Source organism: Bufo bufo, chromosome 2 (genome assembly GCF_905171765.1).
Source record: "Bufo bufo chromosome 2, aBufBuf1.1, whole genome shotgun sequence".
In the NCBI taxonomy this organism is placed as follows: domain Eukaryota; kingdom Metazoa; phylum Chordata; class Amphibia; order Anura; family Bufonidae; genus Bufo; species Bufo bufo.
The window spans coordinates 522,644,300-522,663,093 of NC_053390.1; positions in this window are offsets into that span (position 1 = coordinate 522,644,300).

An 18,794-nucleotide genomic window follows, 5' to 3' on the forward strand; every position below is an offset into this window, starting at 1 on the left:
GATTAAGAGGACCTCCCAGTGATTCCTCAATATCTGTTTAACTTCATTTGAGGCATCATCAAACGTGCCTATAAGGCGTATATATCCGTCCCCAGTTTTTTTCGGTTTCGGGTAGAGGAGATCCTCTCGCTTACTTTCACATGCTCTCTTAAAGGCCAGTTTAAGCACTTTATCAGGGTAACCCCTCTCCCGAAAACGACTTCTCAAGTCATTTGCCTGTTCTTTAAAGGCTTCCCAGGTGGAACAGTTCCTCCTGATGCGCAGGTACTGTCCCACCGGTATTCCCTTCTTCAGGGGAAAGGGATGATGGCTACTCCAATGTAGGAGTGAGTTAGTGGAGGTGGGTTTCCTAAAAGTGCTTGTTTGTAGCGCGTCTTCCTTGTCTCTTGAGATCAGTATATCAAGAAAGGGTAGGGTGTCCTTTTCAATAACTGAAGTAAATCTCATGTTGATGTCATTCACGTTTAGATTTTTAACGAAATCACAGAAATCTTGCTCTCCCCCTTTCCAGACAACAAAGACATCGTCGATAAACCTTGCCCAAGTAACGATGAATGGGGTGTGTATGTTGGGAGTGTCACCGAAGACCAATGTCCTCTCCCACCAGCCCAGGAACAAGTTAGCGTACGACGGGGCACATGAACTCCCCATCGCGGTGCCCCTGAGCTGGTGGTAGAGGACCCCGTCAAACAGGAAATAATTCCTTGTCAGGACAAAGTTTAACAGTCGCAGGACAAAGCCATTGTGTGGATAGAACTGTTGTCCCCTAGTGAGGAGAAATGATTGCACTGCCCTCATACCTAGTTCATGGGGTATTGAGTAATAGAGGGCCTCAACGTCAATTGAGGCTAGTGATGTATCCGCCTCTCGACTGATTCCCTCTAAACGACCAAGAAGGTCACTCGTATCCCTCAGGTATGAGGGCAGTGCTTTCACAAAAGGCGCCAGGATGTGATCCAAATAGATCCCTAAATTTTGGGTCAGGCTATTTACGCCTGACACGATTGGGCGCCCTTTAACCGGGGTACCCCCCTTATGAACTTTAGGCAAGCTGTAAAATGTGGCTACCGTGGGGTGTTTCTTATAGAGAAAATCAAGTTCATCCCCAGATATCAAATTATCAGTCTTTGCCTGTCGCAATATACCAATTAGATCTTTCTGATAGGCGGCTGTAGGATCACCTCCAAGTCTCTCATATGTCTCCTTGTCATCAAGTAGGGTCTTACACATCTTTCTGTAGTCATTAGTATCCATCAGGACAATATTGCCCCCCTTATCTGAGGGTTTGATGGTGAGATTCTTCTTCTTCTCAAGATCTAGCAATGCTTTATATTCACTGATGCTACAATTGATGCTTTAATTGTAGCATCAGTGAATATAAAGCATTGCTAGATCTTGAGAAGAAGAAGAATCTCACCATCAAACCCTCAGATAAGGGGGGCAATATTGTCCTGATGGATACTAATGACTACAGAAAGATGTGTAAGACCCTCCTGGCGCCTTTTGTGAAAGCACTGCCCTCATACCTGAGGGATACGAGTGACCTTCTTGGTCGTTTAGAGGGAATCAGTCTAGAGGCGGATACATCACTAGCCTCAATTGACGTTGAGGTACTCTATTCCTCAATACCCCATGAACTAGGTATGAGGGCAGTGCAATCATTTCTCCTCACTAGGGGACAACAGTTCTATCCACACAATGGCTTTGTCCTGCGACTGTTAAACTTTGTCCTGACAAGGAATTATTTCCTGTTTGACGGGGTCCTCTACCACCAGCTCAGGGGCACCGCAATGGGGAGTTCATGTGCCCCGTCGTACGCTAACTTGTTCCTGGGCTGGTGGGAGAGGACATTGGTCTTCGGTGACACTCCCAACATACACACCCCATTCATCGTTACTTGGGCAAGGTTTATCGACGATGTCTTTGTTGTCTGGAAAGGGGGAGAGCAAGATTTCTGTGATTTCGTTAAAAATCTAAACGTGAATGACATCAACATGAGATTTACTTCAGTTATTGAAAAGGACACCCTACCCTTTCTTGATATACTGATCTCAAGAGACAAGGAAGACGCGCTACAAACAAGCACTTTTAGGAAACCCACCTCCACTAACTCACTCCTACATTGGAGTAGCCATCATCCCTTTCCCCTGAAGAAGGGAATACCGGTGGGACAGTACCTGCGCATCAGGAGGAACTGTTCCACCTGGGAAGCCTTTAAAGAACAGGCAAATGACTTGAGAAGTCGTTTTCGGGAGAGGGGTTACCCTGATAAAGTGCTTAAACTGGCCTTTAAGAGAGCATGTGAAAGTAAGCGAGAGGATCTCCTCTACCCGAAACCGAAAAAAACTGGGGACGGATATATACGCCTTATAGGCACGTTTGATGATGCCTCAAATGAAGTTAAACAGATATTGAGGAATCACTGGGAGGTCCTCTTAATCGATCCGGACATCAAAAAGGTGCTTCCTGAGAGGGTACAGGTCACATATCGTAGAGGCCTTAGCCTCAAGGACCGCCTAGTGCACAGCCACTACAGTGAGGCACGTGATCTTAAAGGGACATGGCTTCAGCGCCCGATCGGTTGCTTTCAATGTAGTGGCTGTGTGGCATGTCGATATGTTACACAGGGACGGTCATTCCGTGCTAACGTCACTGGCAAAACCTACCAAATTAAACATTTCATTAATTGCCGCACTCAAGGAGTAATCTATAGAGCGAACTGTAGATGCGGCCTTGAATATATAGGGAAAACCACCCGCGAACTGCGACGAAGGGTGGGTGAACACCTTGGTGACATGAGGAATGACAGAGACACGTCCCTGGCAAAACATGTCAACATGATGCACGGAGGTGATGTGTCATTTTTGAAATTTATGGGAATTGAGACCATTGCAAGACAACCTAGGGGGGGGAGATTGGGATCGGAGGATTTTGCAGAGAGAGACATGGTGGATCTTCCATCTTAAAACAGTGGTGCCTACGGGTCTGAACGAACAATTGTCGTTCAGTTGCTATATAGATCCATAGTGTCTCTCTCTGACAATTGGGACATGCTACCCGACCACATCTTCTACCCCTTGTGCCCACACAATACTAACAACACATATGCATTGTAGGATAAAATAAGCTTCCTTCATTTTAAACTTGGTTTGGTCATCTACGGAGGATGAGCCCCTTTCTTTAAAGGGGTGCGACAGCCACTGTTGGCAACGTTAGTAATTTTGAGGAACTACCTTAGAAACTTCAAGACTCCACTATGTGAACTGCAAACTAGGCATACAGGTGGAAACTATATTGTATTTAGGTGGTAGCAAAGGTTAGGGCAAACTTGCCCTTTGACCCGATCTTTGCACCATAACATACCCGCCTCACACATGCGCAAGATAGAGTGCTCGTCGTAGGATCAGTTACTAGTCAGACGGCCGGTTGCTGGGTTACCTGTTTTGTTTGGATCTCGGCTTCATCAAGGAAGCTGGTTAGCCGGATGGTTGCCTGGCGACAGCACACGCCTCTATACACCGCATCATAGGAAGAGGTGCGGTCATGTGAGTTAAAGCCGAACAGCTGAGACATCACATGATGACGGCACCGCATGACGTTGAGGGGGCGTAGAGCAGGAGCGGAGCTACCTGGCCTTTTTAAATAACCCGCGAACGCGGCTTCATTGCCACTGCTACACGCGGGACGCCAAGGAGCACCTTCCACCTAGCGATACCTGGGAACAGTTGTCATTTAGAACTGGACAGATAAGTGTACCACGCTGACATACTTATTTACCACAGTGATTCAGTATGGTTATGCATTTAGCACTGTACAGATCGCCAACTTATGCTGGGGGCTACAACTAGCATGGATCTGTTACACTGCAAACGAAATTGACACTTTGACCCATTGTGATTTATATGTAACCTTATACGTGGTGTTTTCACTATACTTGGATTTAAGTCACAGCAGTCTATGTATCCTTATAACCGCTGTGATTAAGTGACACATGATCGCTCTTGACTCACTATCCGGATTGTGATATATAACCGGATGGTGGTTGATATATAGTCAGGGTCTACACAGGACTCAAGACTATGAACTAGATACCATCCTGTGTCACGTGTTTTGGTTGGAAGAGGTATCCTTACACCAGGGAGCCTCTTATATATAATTTTGTCCCCTGATGAATCAGACATCACTGAGGAAACGCGTCGGGACACTGTATCTTTCTGATTATTACATCTGTATGTGGTTGATCTAGACCAGGTTTTGCGACCCCTTACAACGGTATTGCCATTCTACCTGGACTCTAATCACTACGTCCCTTTTGCCAACTTTTGTGCCCATACCCGATAGAGAATTCATTCATCACAGGACCATCTATTCTGTCTATCGGGCCAAGCTGGGCAGTCCATCTTTAGGGAGGGCGAATGCAGGTATTTTGGATTAGATAGTGGTGTGATTTAGATAGAATAGGGACATCTAGGGTATGGTCCCAGCAGTGTGTTGCTCTGTCTTGGTACTTACGTACCCTTCACCCTATCTGTTCCTTACGCTATCCCTGTTTATGGTTCCTTCCCGTCTCCGTCCATTTTTTCAGGAGACTAGTGTAACCAGTGGTTACAGGTACATTCTTTTCTTGAGTGTTTATACTTAAGGGCCTATCTTTTTATGATTGACATAAATTAAATGTTAAGTTTTAAATCAAATGAAATAAGCTACCCATAACCTGTTAATTTGTTCTAGACTAAAAGGGTTTAGCTCGCTATTTAGTGATTGTAGCCTGACCCGCTGAAATACGGTTCTGTAAACTACAAGTAGCAATAAGAGGCTGGAAAAAGTAAATTTGAGCATAACGAAGAGCTGGAAGACCAATTAACACTAATTAGGTCAATTGGCAATATGATTGGGTATAAAAAGAGCTTCTCAGAGTGGCAGTGTCTCTCAGAAGCCAAGATGGGTAGAGGATCACCAATTCCCACAATGTTGCGCAGAAAGATAGTGGAGCAATATCAGAAAGGTGTTACCCAGTGAAAAATTGCAAAGACTTTGCATCGATCATCATCAACTGTGCATAACATCATCCGAAGATTCAGAGAATCTGGAACAATCTCTGTGCGTAAGGGTCAAGGCCGTAAAACCATACTGAATGCCCGTGATCTCCGGGCCCTTAAACGACACTGCACGACAAACAGGAATGCTACTGTAAAGGAAATCACAGAATGGGCTCAGAAATACTTCCAGAAACCATTGTCAGTGAACACAATCCACCGTGCCATCTGCCGTTGCCAGCTGAAACTCTACAGTGCAAAGAAGAAGCCATTTCTAAGCAAGATCCACAAGCTCAGGCATTTTCACTTGCCCAAGGATCATTTAAATGGAGTGTGGCAAAATGGAAGACTGTTCTGTGGTCAGACGAGTCACGATTCGAAGTTCTTTTTGGAAATCTGGGACGCCATGTCATCCGGACCAAAGAGGACAAGGACAACCCAAGTTGTTATCAACGCTCAGTTCAGAAGCCTGCATCTCTGATGGTATGGGGTTGCATGAGTGCGTGTGGCATGGGCAGCTTGCATGTCTGGAAAGGCACCATCAATGCAGAAAAATATATTCAGGTTCTAGAACAACATATGCTCCCATGCAGACGTCATCTCTTTCAGGGAAGACCCTGCATTTTTCAACAAGATAATGCCAGACCACATTCTGCATCAATCACAACATCATGGCTGCGTAGGAGAAGGATCCGGGTACTGAAAAGGCCAGTCTGCAGTCCAGATCTTTCACCTATAGAGAACATTTGACGCATCATAAAGAGGAAGGTGCAACAAAGAAGGCCCAAGACGATTGAACAGTTAGAGGCCTGTATTAGACAAGAATGGGAGAGCATTCCTATTTCTAAACTTGAGAAACTGGTCTCCTCGGTCCCCAGACGTCTGTTGAGTGTTGTAAGAAGAAGGGGAGATGCCACACAGTGGTGAAAATGGCCTTGTCCCAACTTTTTGGGGATTTGTTGACACCATGAAATTCTGATTCAACATATTTTTCCCTTAAAATGGTACATTTTCTCAGTTTAAACTTTTGTTCCGTGATTTATGTTATATTCTGAATAAAATATCATTCCATTCAGTTTTTATTCACGATTTGTATAGTGTCCCAACTTTTTTGGAATCCGGTTTGTACAAGAGAACCAGTTCCATTGGCAGCCATACATGCCCATGACATGACACTACCACCACCATGCTTCACTGATGAGGTGGTATGCTTAGGATCATGAGCAGTTCCTTTCCTTCTCCATACTCTTCTCTTCCCATCACTTCTCTTCCCATCACTCTGGTACAAGTTTATCTCATCTGTCCATAGGATGTTGTTCCAGAACTATGAAGGCTTTTTTAGATGTCATTTGGCAAACTCTAATATGGCCTTCCTGTTTTTGAGGCTCACCAATGGTTTACATCTTGTGGTGAACACTCTGTATTCACTCTGGTGAAGTCTTCTCTTGATTGTTGACTTTGACACACATACACCTACCTCCTGGAGAGTGTTTTTGATCTGGCCAATTGTTGTGAAGGGTGTTTTCTTCACCAGGGAAAAAATTCTTCAGTCATCCACCACAGTTGTTTTCCAAGGTCTTCCGGGTCTTTTGGTGTTGCTGAGTTCACCGATGCGTTCCTTCTTTTTAAAAATGTTCCAAACAGTTGTTTTTGCCACGCCTAATGTTTTTGCTATCTCTCTGATGGGTCTGTTTTGTTTTTTTAGCCTAATGATGGCTTGCTTCACTGATAGTGACAGCTCTTTGGATCTCATCTTGAGAGTTGACAGCAACAGATTCCAAATGCAAATAGCACACTTGAAATGTACTCTGGACTTTTTATCTGCTCATTATAATTGGGATAATTAGGGAATAACACACACCTGGCCATGGAACAGCTGAGAAGACAATTGTCCCATTACTTTTGGTCCCTTAACAAGTGGGAGGCAAATATGCAAACTGTTGTAATTTCTACACCGTTTACCTGATTTGGATGTAAATATCCTCAAATTAAAGCTGACAGTCTGCAGTTAAAGCACATCTTGTTCGTGTCATTTAAAATCCATTGTGGTGGTGTATAGAGCCAAAAATGTTAGAATTGTGTCGATGTCCCAATATTTATGGACCTGACTGTACATTCCTTAGTAGGATCTCCTCTATCGGAATGGCTATTTGCTGTAGGCAAGCGACCTGTGGTGATAGGGTGTCACAGGCAGGTTTTGCCAGCTTTTTCAGAACTGAATAGCTAGCATCTCTTTTTTCTAGGCATCGAAAGTATTGTAACCGTAACACAAATTTGATGGTCCCCATTATGGTACGTTATTGCTATAGAATGGAAGCCATGACAGTAGCATAAAAAGGTTTACGTAATCATCCATTAACCATGTAGTCCAAAGTAGTGTTCCTTGCATATATGAGATGATTGCCAAGGGTTTTATAGCAATCATTTGAACATCAAAATATCTTATTTTTCTAAAGGGCTTATCTATAGAGTTGAGCGAACACCTGGATGTTCGGGTTCGAGAAGTTCGGCCGTACTTCCCGGAAATGTTCGGGTTCGGGATCCGAACCCGAACCGAACTTCGTCCGGGACCCGAACTTTTGGGCACTAAAAAGGCTGTAAAACAGCCCAGGAAAGAGCTAGAGGGCTGCAAAAGGCAGCAACATGTAGGTAAATCCCCTGCAAACAAATGTGGATAGGGAAATGAATTAAAATAAAAATTAAAAAAATAAAAATGACCCAATATCAATTGGACAGAGGTCAGATAGCAGAGAATCTGGCTTCACGTCAGCAGAGAATCAGTCTCTTCATGCCATAGCAAAGAACCTGGCTTCATGTCAGCACAGAATCTGTCTTCATGTCATAGCAGAGAATCAGGCTTCACGTCACCCACCACTGGAACAGGCCACTGTCACACATTTAGGCCCCGGCACCCAGACAGAGGAGAGCGGTCCCGTAACAGAGAATCTGGCCTTATATCAGCGCAGAATCTGTCTTCATGTCATAGCAGAGAATCAAGCTTCACGTCACCCAACACTGGAACAGGCCACTGTCACATATTTAGGCCCAGGCACCCAGGCAGAGGAGAGAGGTCGCGTAACAGAGAATCTGGCCTTATGTCAGCACAGAATCTGTCTTCATGTCATAGCAGAGAATCAGGCTTCACGTCACCCACCACTGGAACAGGCCACTGTCACACATTTAGGCCCAGGCACCCAGGCAGAGGAGAGAGGTCGCGTAACACAGAATCTGGCCTGATGTCAGCACAGAATCTGTCTTCATGTCATAGCAGAGAATCAGGCTTCACGTCATCCACCACTGGAACAGGCCACTGTCACACATTTAGGCCCCGGCACCCAGACAGAGGAGAGCGGTCCCGTAACAGAGAATCTGGCCTTATGTCAGCGCAGAATCTGTCTGCATGTCATAGCAGAGAATCAGGCTTCACGTCACCCACCACTGGAACAGGCCACTGTCACATATTTAGGCCCAGGCACCCAGGCAGAGGAGAGAGGTCGCGTAACAGAGAATCTGGCTTCATGTCAGCACAGAATAAGTCTTCATGTCATAGCAGAGAATCAGGCTTCACGTCACCCACCACTGGAACAGGCCACTGTCACACATTTAGGCTCCGGCACCCAGACAGAGGAAGGGTTCATTCAACTTTGGGTTGCCCCGCAATATAATGGTAAAATGAAATTAAAAATAGTATTGAATGAGGAAGTGCCCTGGAGTAGAATAATATATTGTTAAGGGGAGGTAGTTAATATCTAATCTGCACAAGGGATGGACAGGTCCTGTGGGATCCATGCCTGGTTCATTTTTATGAACGTCAGCTTGTCCACATTGGCTGTAGACAGGCGGCTGCGTTTGTCTGTAATGACGCCCCCTGCCGTGCTGAATACACGTTCAGACAAAACGCTGGCCGCCGGGCAGGCCAGCACCTCCAAGGCATAAAAGGCTAGCTCTGGCCACGTGGACAATTTGGAGACCCAGAAGTTGAATGGGGCCGAACCATCAGTCAGTACGTGGAGGGGTGTGCACAGGTACTGTTCCACCATGTTAGTGAAATGTTGCCTCCTGCTAACACGTTCCGTATCAGGTGGTGGTGCAGTTAGCTGTGGTGTGGTGACAAAACTTTTCCACATCTCTGCCATGCTAACCCTGCCCTCAGAGGAGCTGGCCGTGACACAGCTGCGTTGGCGACCTCTTGCTCCTCCTCTGCCTTCGCCTTGGGCTTCCACTGGTTCCCCTGTGACATTTGGGAATGCTCTCAGTAGCGCGTCTACCAACGTGCGCTTGTACTCGCGCATCTTCCTATCACGCTCCAGTGTAGGAAGTAAGGTGGGCACATTGTCTTTGTACCGGGGATCCAGCAGGGTGGCAACCCAGTAGTCCGCAGACACGTTAAAATGTGGGCAAATCTGCTGTCGTTGCGCAGGAACTGCAGCATGTAGTCGCTCATGTGTGCCAGGCTGCCCAGAGGTAAGGACAAGCTGTCCTCTGTGGGAGGCGTATCGTCATCGTCCTGTGTTTCCCCCCAGCCACGCACCAGTGATGGGCCCGAGCTGCTTTGGGTGCCACCCCGCTGTGAACATGCTTCATCCTCATCCTCGTCCTCCTCGTCCTCCAGTAGTGGGCCCTGTCTGGCCACATTTGTACCTGGCCTCTGGTGTTGCAAAAAACCTCCCTCTGAGTCACTTTGAAGAGACTGGCCTGAAAGTGCTAAAAATGACCCCTCTTCCTCCTCTTCCTCCTGGGCCACCTCCTCTTCCATCATCGCCCTAAGTGTTTTCTCAAGGAGACATAGAAGTGGTATTGTAACGCTGATAACGGCGTCATCGCCACTGGCCATGTTGGTGGAGTACTCGAAACAGCGCAACAGGGCACACAGGTCTCGCATGGAGGCCCAGTCATTGGTGGTGAAGTGTGTCTGATCCACAGTGCGACTGACCCGTGCGTGCTGCAGCTGAAACTCCACTATGGCCTGCTGCTGCTCGCACAGTCTGTCCAGCATATGCAAGGTGGAGTTCCACCTGGTGGGTACGTCGCATATGAGGCGGTGAGCGGGAAGGCCGAAGTTACGCTGTAGCGCAGACAGGCGAGCAGCGGCAGGGTGTGAACGCCGGAAGCGCGAACAGACGGCCCGCACTTTATGCAGCAGCTCTGACATGTCGGGGTAGTTGCGAATGAACTTCTGCACCACCAAATTCAGCACATGCGCCAAGCAAGGGATGTGCGTCAAACCGGCTAGTCCCAGAGCTGCAACGAGATTTCGCCCATTATCGCACACTACCAGGCCGGGCTTGAGGCTCACCGGCAGCAACCACTCGTCGGTCTGTTGTTCTATACCCCGCCACAACTCCTGTGCGGTGTGGGGCCTGTCCCCCAAACATATGAGTTTCAGAATGGCCTGCTGACGTTTACCCCGGGCTGTGCTGAAGTTGGTGGTGAAGGTGTGTGGCTGACTGGATGAGCAGGTGGAAGAAGAGGAGGAGGAAGCTGAGTAGGAGGAGACAGGAGGCAAAGAATGTTGCCCTGCGATCCTTGGCGGCGGAAGGACGTGCGCCAAACAGCTCTCCGCCTGGGGCCCAGCCGCCACTACATTTACCCAGTGTGCAGTTAGGGAGATATAGCGTCCCTGGCCGTGCTTACTGGTCCACGTATCTGTGGTTAGGTGGACCTTGCCACAGATGGCGTTGCGCAGTGCACACTTGATTTTATCGGACACTTGTTTGTGCAGGGAAGGCACGGCTCTCTTGGAGAAGTAGTGGCGGCTGGGAACAACATACTGTGGGACAGCAAGCGACATGAGCTGTTTGAAGCTGTGTGTGTCCACCAGCCTAAATGACAGCATTTCATAGGCCAGTAGTTTAGAAATGCTGGCATTCAGGGCCAGGGATCGAGGGTGGCTAGGTGGGAATTTACGCTTTCTCTCAAATGTTTGTGAGATGGAGAGCTGAACGCTGCCGTGTGACATGGTTGAGATGCTTGTTGACGCAGGTGGTGGTGTTGGTGGTACATCCCATGTTTGCTGGGCGGCAGGTGCCAACGTTTCTCCAGAGGCAGAGGAAGAGGCCGAGGCGGCGGCAGCAGCAGAAGATGCAGCAGGGGGAGCCTGAGTGACTTCCTTGTTTTTAAGGTGTTTACTCCACTGCAGTTCATGCTTTGCATGCAGGTGCCTGGTCATGCAGGTTGTGCTAAGGTTCAGAACGTTAATGCCTCGCTTCAGGCTCTGATGGCACAGCGTGCAAACCACACTGGTCTTGTCGTTAGCATATTGTTTGAAGAAGTGCCATGCCAGGGAACTCCTTGTAACTGCCTTTGGGGTGCTCGGTCCCAGATGGCGGCGGTCAGTAGCAGGCGGAGTCTCTTGGCGGCGGGTGTTCTGATTTTGCCCACTGCTCCCTCTTTTGCTACGCTGTTGGCTCGGTCTCACCACTGCCTCTTCCTCCGAACTGTGAAAGTCAGTGGCACGACCTTCATTCCATGTGGGGTCTAGGACCTCATCGTCCCCTGCATCGTCTTCCACCCAGTCTTGATCCCTGACCTCCTGTTCAGTCTGCACACTGCAGAAAGACGCAGCAGTTGGCACCTGTGTTTTGTCATCATCAGAGACATGCTGAGGTGGTATTCCCATGTCCTCATCATCAGGAAACATAAGTGGTTGTGCATTAGTGCATTCTATCTCTTCCACCCCTGGTGAAGAGCTAGGTGGATGCCCTTGGAAAACCCTGGCAGCAGAGTCTTCAAACAGCATAAGAGACTGCTGCATAACTTGAGGCTCAGACAGTTTCCCTGATATGCATGGGGGTGATGTGACAGACCGATGGGCTTGGTTTTCATGCGCCATCTGTGCGCTTTCTGCAGAAGACTGGGTGGGAGATAATGTGAACGTGCTGGATGCACTGTCGGCCACCCAATTGACTAATGCCTGTACCTGCTCAGGCCTTACCATCCTTAGAACGGCATTGGGCCCCACCAAATATCCCTGTAAATTCTGGCGGCTACTGGGACCTGAGGTAGTTGGTACACTAGGACGTGTGGCTGTGGCAGAACGGCCACGTCCTCTCCCAGCACCAGAGGGTCCACTAACACGACCATGTCCACGTCCGCGTCCGCGTCCCTTATTAGATGTTTTCCTCATTGTTCCCGTTCACCACAATTTTAAGAATGGCAAATTTGGGAATAGTTTTTCAACCCAGAAAATAAAATGTGCTTTTACGGTCACTACAAATAACTTGACCAGCTAAAACAGTACAGATTTGCTTGAATAGAAATGTGAGACCTGTTTTTTTTTGCACTGTGTGACAGGTTAAGGTTTAATCTCAGAATCAGACTTCTATCTGCACGGTAGCGTGTGTCTTAGGTTTTTCTGAATGACACTATCAGTACCTTCAATGTAAGATATCCTTTTTGGGATAGATTTCAAGTAGGCCTCATATACCAGAAACTAGTTATTTTGAGAATGGCAAATTTGGGAATAGTTTTTCAACCCAGAACAAAAAGTGTGCTTTTACGGTCACTACAAATAACTTGACCAGCTAAAACAGTACAGATTTGGTTGAATAGAAATGTCAGGTCTATTTTTTAGGCGCTGGGTGACAGGCTCAACTTGCCCCTGATGTAGTATATGGCCAAAAAATAACCACACTGTTGATGGTTAAATGCACTTCGGTGACACAGGCTCAGCCTGCAGCTGATGTAGGATATAGCACAAAATAACCACACTATTGATGGTTAAATACACTTGGTGATAGCTTGTGCTGGCGCACCACAAGTCACAAAATGGCCGCCGATCACCCCAGAAAAAAAGTGATCTAAAAACGCTCTGGGCAGCCTCAAAAAAGTGAGCAAGTCAATATTAGCACTTCAATGATCCACAGCTGCAGATCGATCACAGAATGAAGTCTTTTGGAGGAGTTAATCACTGCCTAATCTCGCCCTAACGTCGCAGCTGCAACCTCTCCCTATGCTTCAATCAGCAGAGTGACGTGCAGCGCAACGTGACCCAAGCTTATATAGAGGCTGGGTCACATGCTGCACTGGCCAATCACAGCCATGCCAATAGTAGGCAAGGCTGTGATGGCCTCTTGGGGCAAGTAGTATGACGCTTGTTGATTGGCTGCTTTGCAGCCTTTCAAAAAGCGCCAAGAAAGCGCCGAACACCGAACCCGAACACAGACTTTTACGAAAATGTTCGGGTTCGGGTCCGTGTCACGGACACCCCAAAATTCGGTACGAACCCGAACTATACAGTTCGGGTTCGCTCATCCCTACTTATCTAGTTGGGAATAAACCATTTAAGTCAATGGGGAACAGGCACAAAAACATCTGTTTCTCCCAAACTACAGGTTGTAATCCTCGAAAGCGATCATTACATTTTGGGCCAGTAAGTGATGAGTGACTATGTTTGTCCTGCCATGTAGACACAGACTTGTACCTATAAACTGGTATATTGGGCAACAAGTAGTGCAGAGAGGAGTCTGAGGCAGCATTTTAACTCAGTGTTATGAAGTAAGTTGTCCTCCTGTGTGATTAGTAGAGATGTCCCGAACAGTTCCCGGCGAACATAGCTTGTTCGCGTTCGCCGCGGTGGGCGAACATATGCGATGTTCGGTCCGCCCCCTATTCATCATCATTGAGTAAACTTTGACCCTGTATCTCACAGTCAGCAGACACATTCCAGCCAATCAACAGCATACCCACCTCCCAGACCCTCCCACCTCCTGGACAGCATCCATTTTAGATTCATTCGGAAGCTGCAGTCTTAGTGAGAGGAGGGACAGTGTAGCTGCTGCTGATTTAATAGGGAAATCGATAGCTAGGCTAGTGTATTCACTGTCCACTCCAGTCCTGAAAGACTCATCTGATCTGTGTAATCTAATTGCAGTTGCCTGCCAGCGTGTGTGTCAGGCTCACAGCGTATACTGTGCCCACTTGCCCAGTGCCACTACTCACATCTGGTGTCACAGTAGCTTGCATTAAAAAAAAAAAAAACTTTTTGGACTGTAAAATAATAGTCAGTTGCCTGCACGCGTGTGTGTTTCAGGCCCTGCAAGTGCACAGTGTCACCAGTGCAACTCATATCTGGTGTCACAGTAGATTACATTAAAAAATAAATAAATAATTGACTGTAAAATAATAGCAGTCAGTTGCCTGCACGCTTGTGTGTTTCAGGCCCTGCAAGTGCACAGTGTCAAAAGTGCAACTCATATCTGGTGTCACAGTAGATTACATTTAAAAAAATAAAATAAATTTTGACTGTAAAATAATAGCAGTCAGTTGCCTGCACGCGTGTGTGTTTCAGGCCCTGCAAGTGCACAGTGTCACCAGTGCAACTCATATCTGGTGTCACAGTAGATTACATTTACATTTTTTTTATAATTTTTACTGTAATATAATAGCAGTCAGTTGCCTGCAAGCGTGTGTGTTTCAGGCCCTGCAAGTGCACAGTGTCACCAGTGCAACTCATATCTGGTGTCACAGTAGATTACATTTACATTTTTTTTATAATTTTTACTGTAATATAATAGCAGTCAGTTGCCTGCAAGCGTGTGTGTTTCAGGCCCTGCAAGTGCACAGTGTCACCATTGCAACTCATATCTGGTGTCACAGTAGATTACATAAAAAATAAAAATAATAAAAATTTGACTGTAAAATAATAGCAGTTGCCTGCAAGCGTGTGTGTTTCAGGCCCTGCAAGTGCACAGTGTCACACCAGTGCAACTCATATCTGGTGTCACAGTAGATTACATTTAAAAAAAAAAATAATTGGACTGTAATAGATTGAATAGCAGTTAGTTGTCTGCAAGCGTGTGTGTCAGGCCTACAGCGTCTACTCTGCCAACTTCTGCCAGTGCACAGTGCCACTCATATCTGGTGTCACAGTAGCTTGCACGCATAGTACAACTAAACTAATAAAAAAAAAATGACAGGCAGAGGCAGGCCACCCCGCAGGGGCCGTCGTGGTCGTGGTGCTGTGATTCCCTTTGGCCCTAGAATAATGCCCAGTGTTCAGAGGCCACGTACAGTGAACTCGAAAAGTTCTGAGGACATAGTTGACTGGCTAACACAGGTCACCCAATCTTCTACAGCTTCCGGTCGGAACCTTGACGCACCATCCTCCTCCAGCTCAGCTTCGGGCACCTCTCAAGTTACCACTCGCCCGTCTACCGCCACCACCAACACTAGCACCACAGCTGCTTCACTTGATTGTCAGAGGAGTTATTTACACATCAGTTGGAAGAAATGAGTGATGCGCAACCATTATTGCCAGAAGATGTAGATAATAGGGATATGTCTCAGTCAGGCAGCATTACACACATGGACGTACGGTGTGATGATGATGATGTTGTACCCGCTGCTGCTTCCTTTGCTGAGTTGTCAGATACAAGTAAAGCGGTTGATGATGACTATGTGTCCGTGGATGTCACGTGGGTGCCTGCTCGAAGAGAAGAAGAACAGGGGGAAAGTTCAGATGGGGAGACAGAGAGGAGGAGGAGACGAGTTGGAAGCAGGGGGAGGTCGTAGCAAGGAGCTAGTGGCACAGTCAGCATGTATCGGCACCCGGGGTCAACCAGACAGCACGCCAATCAACGCATGCTGTTGCCACCACTAGAATGCCGTCATTGCAAAGCTCAGCAGTGTTGCATTTTTTTTGTGTGTCTGCCTCTGACAACAGCGATGCCATTTGCAACCTGTGCCAAAAGAAACTGAGTCGTGGGAAGTCCAACATCCACCTAGGTACAACTGCTTTGCTAAGGCACATGATCTCAAATCACAAATGCCTATGGGATCAACACATGAGTACAAGCAGCACACAAACTCAAAGCCGCCATCCTCCTCCTGGTCCAGCATCTTCAGCCACGTCAACCACTGCTGTCCTCCTTGCCCCCTCTCAACCATCCGCCACTCCGTCTCTCGCCTTGAGCAGTTCCTGCTGTTTTGCCCACAGTCAGGTGTCTCTCAAGGACATGTTTGAGCGAAAGAAGCCAATGTCACAGAGTCACCCCCTTGCCCGGCGTCTGACAGCTGGCTTGTTGGAACTCTTAGCCCGCCAGCTTTTACCATACAAGCTGGTGGAGTCTGAGGCCTTCAAAAAATTTGTAGCTATTGGGACACCGCAGTGGAAGGTACCCGGCTGAAATTTCTTTTCACAAAAGGCAATCCCCAACCTGTACTCTATTGTGCAAAAGGAAGTCATGGCATGTCTGGCACACAGTGTTGGGGCAAGGGTCCATCTGACCACTAATACCTGGTCTGCAAAGCACAGTCAGGGCAGGTATATCACCTACACTGCGCATTGGGTAAACCTGCTGACGGCTGCCAAGCATGTAATGCGTGGCTCTGCAGAGGAGTTGGTGACACCGCCACGACTTGCAGGCAGGCCTGCTGCCACCTCCTCTACTCCTCCTACTCCATCCTCTTCGATAACCTCCTCGGCTGAGTCCTCTTCTGCTGCTGCGTCTTGCTCCACATCAACTGCACCCCCCCAGCTCCCCAGGGGCTATTCCACATCCCGGATACGACAGTGTCACGCCGTCTTGGGGTTGACTTGCCTGAAAGCAGAGAGTCACACCGGACCAGCACTCCTGTCCGCCCTGAACGCACAGGTGGATCAGTGGCTGACTCCGCACCAACTGGAGATCGGCAAAGTGGTGTGTGACAACGTAAGCAATTTGTTGGCGGCAATCAATTTGGGCAAGTTGACACATGTGCCGTGCATGGCACATGTGTTGAATCTGATTGTACAACGCTTTGTGAATAAGTACCCAGCCTTACAGGACGTCCTCAAGCAGGCCAGGAAGGTGTTGCTATTTCAGGTGTTCCTACACGGCCATGGCACACTTTTCAGATATCCAGCGGCGAAACAACATGCCAGTGAGGAGCTTGATTTGCAACTGCCCGACACGTTGGAATTAAACACTCCTAATGTTCGACCGCCTGCTCCAACAAGAAAAAGCCGTCAACGAGTATTTGTATGACCGGGGTGCTAGGACAGCCTCTGCGGAGCTGGTAATTTTTTTGCCACGTTACTGGACGCTTATGCGCAATGCCTGTAGGCTCATGCGTCCTTTTGAGGAGGTGACAAACCTAGTCAGTCGCACTGAAGGCACCATCAGCAACATCATCCCATTTGTTTTCTTCCTGGAGCGTGCCCTGCAAAGAGTGCTGGATCAGGCCGTAGATGAGTGTGAAGAGGAAGAGTTGTGGTCACCATCACCACCAGAAGCAGCCGTATCAGCATCGCTTCCTGGACCTGCGGCAACGCTGGAAGAGGAGTCTGAGGAAGAGGATTTTAGAGGAAAAATTGTTAGGAAACATTCTTTCCTGTATATTTACTTGTATATAAAGTGCAAGTGCTGCCAAAAATTACAAGGAAGAGGCACTCTGATACAACCTGTATATCACATAATGGAGGGCCTTATTCACAATGTGGTACAATTGTTCAGGCAGTGGGACTACTGCACTCATAAAGCCTATGATCTAAGTGAAAGGGCTTCCAAAAATTACAAGGAACCGGCACTCCAATACACCCTTTATTACACATAAAGAAGGGCTTCATACACCCTTGAAAAATTATGATTGATGACCTGCTGGTGACCCTCAAAAACATTAGGAGCAAGGGCCTGCTGGTGACCCTCTAAAACATTACAGGCGAGGGCCTGCTGGTGAGCTGACTATCTAAAACATTAGGGGTGAGAGTCTGCTGCAGAGCTTACTCTCTAAAACATTAGGGGCGAGTGCCTGCTGCTAATCTGAGCATCGAAAAAATTATGGGTGAGTGCCTGCTGCTGAGCTGACCATTGAAAAAAATATGGGCGAGGGCCTGCTGGTGAGCTGACCCTCAAAAACATTATATATGAGGGCCTGCAGGTGAGCTGACCCTCTAAAAGATTGTAGGTGAGGGCCTGCTGGTGAGCTGACCCTGTAAAACATTATGGTTAAGGGCCTGCTGGTGAGCTTACCCTCAAAAACATTATATGCGAGGGCCTGCAGGTGAGCTGACCCTCAAAAACATTTTATATGCGAGGACCTGCTGGTAAGCTGATCCCCTAAAAGATTATAGGTGAGGGCCTGCTAGTGAGCTGACTCTGTAAAACATTATGGTTGAGGGCCTGCTGGTGAGCTGACCAAAGTAGAGAAGTCATGGGCAATCCAGGCCTTGTTTATTTTTATAAGAGTCAACCTGTCAGCATTTTCAGTTGACAGCCGGATGCTGATGTTTATCAGTTATTATGCCCCCAGCACCACTAAATACCCGCTCTGACAAAACGCTGGCGGCAGGGCAGGCCAGCACCTCCAAGGTGTAGAGCGCCAGTTCTTGCCACGTGTCCACCTCTGACATCCAGTAGTTGTAAGGCACAGAAGTATCATTGAGGATGCTGAGACGGGCTGCTACGTACTCCTTCACCATCTTCCAAAATGTCTCCCTCCTTGTGACAGTAGGCTGTGCATCAGGGTGAGGGTGCTGGCGGGGTGTCATGAAACTGTCCCAGGCTTTGGAGAGTATTGCCCTGCCTCTGTTGGAACTGCTGTGTGTTCCCCTCATCTCCCCTCCTCGGTTGCCAAAGGAACTACGGACTCTGCCGCCAGCGTTTTCAGCTTGAAATTTTTGCAGCAATTTTTCTACAAGAACCTTCTGGTATTGCACCATTTTGCTCGTCCTATCCACCACAGGAATGAGAGATGAGAAGTAGTCTTTGTTGCGGGGGTTGAGAAGGGTGAACAACCAGTATTTGGTAAAGCGCGTGGTGTTGTGCTTTTCCATAAGTG